Source organism: Grammomys surdaster, unplaced genomic scaffold (genome assembly GCF_004785775.1).
Source record: "Grammomys surdaster isolate TR1022 unplaced genomic scaffold, NIH_TR_1.0 126176, whole genome shotgun sequence".
Taxonomy (NCBI): domain Eukaryota; kingdom Metazoa; phylum Chordata; class Mammalia; order Rodentia; family Muridae; genus Grammomys; species Grammomys surdaster.
Genome location: NW_021620983.1, coordinates 602,365 through 603,019, shown reverse-complemented (window position 1 = coordinate 603,019; position 655 = coordinate 602,365).

Sequence of the window (655 nt, the reverse complement as noted above, 5' to 3'; positions counted from 1 at the left end):
TTGAGTTCGAGGCCAGCCTGGTCTACAGAGTGAGTTCCAGGACAGCCAGGACTACACAGAGAAACCCTGTCTCGAAAAAAAAAAAAAAAAAAAAAATATCCTACCTGAAGTTTAATTTTATTTCAGAATGTTCATGGGAAATGGCTTCCCAGCCAACCCAGAGAATGAAAGGTATAGGGTGGTCAGGTCAAGTCATGTCATAAATGATAAAGTTGAATTTCAGGCAGATTCTCTCCCTCTAACCCACTCCCTTTAGTGACCATTTAGCTATGAATGTATACCACAGTCCACTCAGGTAACCTCAGTACAGCGGACCGAAATCAAAGGAGTGTCGGGAGGACTCACAACGGCTGGTCAGAGACAGCAGTACAACACAGTGGGACTGCCTTTCTGTTCCAATACAGGTCTCTAGAGTTCAGGGTGCACACTGCATTTCAGCCCTTCAGGACCCAGTGACAGACAGGTCAGGTCAGGCTTCAGGTGCCCTCAGGGGTGTGTGGTGGGGGTGGGGGTGGGGGTGGAGGTATCCGTCTAGCTCTGCAAGCTCCAAAACAATGAAAGCTGCAAGAAGACACCAGGCTCCACTTTCCAGTTTCACTTCTGCAGGGACACACACACACACACACACACACACACACACACACACACACACACA